The sequence below is a fragment of the Patiria miniata genome, unplaced genomic scaffold (genome assembly GCF_015706575.1).
Source record: "Patiria miniata isolate m_02_andy unplaced genomic scaffold, ASM1570657v1 HiC_scaffold_25, whole genome shotgun sequence".
In the NCBI taxonomy this organism is placed as follows: Eukaryota; Metazoa; Echinodermata; class Asteroidea; order Valvatida; family Asterinidae; genus Patiria; species Patiria miniata.
The window spans coordinates 15,917,883-15,919,928 of record NW_024037064.1 but is presented as its reverse complement, the minus strand read 5'-3'; the positions used below and the strand labels follow the sequence as shown (position 1 = coordinate 15,919,928).

The 2,046-nt window shown below is 45.4% G+C and overlaps 1 non-coding gene across 1 annotated transcript; it reads left to right on the top strand.

Moving 5' to 3' along the window:
• The first annotated feature begins 1,861 nt into the window (after positions 1 to 1,861).
• On the top strand, positions 1,862 to 2,046 carry LOC119733500. Its single transcript, XR_005271868.1, has one exon. It is a non-coding gene; the product is annotated as a U2 spliceosomal RNA (small nuclear RNA).

Here is a 2,046-nt window from a genome sequence, read left to right as displayed (position 1 = left end):
GTGTTCACAGATTTCTGCGTAAGGGCAACTACGCCCAGCGTGTCGGTGCCGGTGCACCGGTCTACCTTGCGGCAGTGATGGAGTACCTTACCGCGGAGATCTTGGAACTGGCCGGAAACGCTGCACGAGACAACAAGAAGACGAGAATTAATCCCCGCCATCTGCAGCTTGCTATACGCAACGACGAGGAGTTGAACAAGTTGATGAGCGGAGTTACCATCGCGCAGGGTGGTGTCCTTCCCAACATCCAGCAAGTTCTTCTGCCCAAGAAGACCGCCAAAGTGTCAAAGTAAAGAAAAGAACTTACTTTGCATCCACAAACCCAAAAGGCTCTTTTCAGAGCCACCACAACCTTCAAAAAAGAGATTTGTCGCTGCCTGTCTAACTCCACCTCTACCTTCACTCATAGCCGAAATCAATTTCTCTATTTTTTTTTATAAACAATAGAACACTGTTCCAGATAGAATTCCCACTGTGTCCTTTAACGTATGTGACCGGCCGGCCGGCTGAGTACATTAGCCATACATGTATGTATATGCATTGTCTTAAATGTTGCCTCATGTAGAATGTGAATGACTTATTCACCAAAGGTTACAAAAATGGACAAATAATGGTGCGTTGACATTTGATTCCCGTTTGTTTCTTTTCTTTCTTTCTCTCTTCAATTAACTCCCCGCGGGACCGCATTGATATTGATACATAAGTATTATAAGCGCAAATGCAAACGGTATGACGAATGTTTTCTTTTCTTTCGAATTTTCTTCTTATAACTTCATGACGAAATAAACAATAAATCAATGAAATAAAATAGTAATTATTACAAAAAGGGGAAATAAGTAAGTGAAAAAATAACAAAACAAAAAACAATAACCAAGCAATTAAAGGAAAGCGGCAGGCTGGGACTCGAACCCACGATCTATTACTTTCTACATGTGCTCTCTAACCACTCGGCCACGGAGCTTACTGACAAACTGAAGTATTTCCCCGCCCCTAATGTGGGACCCATTGGCAGGGCCTGAGAAATACCCAGATGGGAAACGCCGAGGCGCGATGACCGGGAGTGTTGAAGGGCGCCATCTATTGATATGCTTGTCCCGGTACATCGTACGTACGGCATTTAGTGCCGACGCTCTCGCTCACTGATGCATTGATCCCATTTTTTGTCTGGATTAATTTTTTCAACAAGATTTTTGGTGAAATATGATCGAGGTGTATGAAAATGCATGATAGAAATATTTTTAAGAATGTATATGTCTCTGTTAATCTGAGAAAGCCGGAGATTTCTTGCTCATCTCTCTCTCCCCGGGTTTCGTTGAGTTGCGGTGGACGCGCAGGAGTCTTCTTTTTGTTTTCACACCAGGAAACAAAAAAAGGCAAAAATAAATAATAAGAAGAACAATAGCAAACAGTATTTCAAGACGAATAATCCCTTTCCGCGCTATTGTTTTAATATTAATCGTTATCGCTTCTCGGCCTTTTGGCTAAGATCATTGCACTTTGGTCTAAGTCTTGGTCAGGAATATCAGGAGGAGGTCCAGACTCGGCATTGCACTTTGCCTTGAGACTGTAAGGCCCCGCCCCCGAAGCGGTCCCCGGCTGGTTTCCCAAGGGCGGCCAGTTCGGGTGATCCTACCTTGGTGGTATCCCTTCGGGGTGTTTTCTGTGCATTTGGCAAGTGGTTGGTACCTAGTGCCACCCCCAAATGTACAGGCCTATGTGTGTGGCCTTCGGGCCGTTTCTATGTTGTCAGTTTTATGTAAACCTTCGGGTTTTGCGTGTTGTTGTTTTGTCCCGGGCAGGAGGGTTCGCAACCCTACTAGCTTGGTCCGGCGTGGTCGGCCTGCCTGGTTCCCCACTTGTGGTCTTGTGGGGGAACCCTAAAAAATAAGTATCTGTTCTTTTCAGCTTAATATCTGAAACGCTGTTCATTGAACAGCCAGTATATTAAACTGATTTTTGGATTTGGGCCGTGGAATAGAGGCTTGCCTCGTCCCGGCCACGGGTTGGCCCGGTATAGCAGTACATCCGGGATTCGGCCCACTCCCT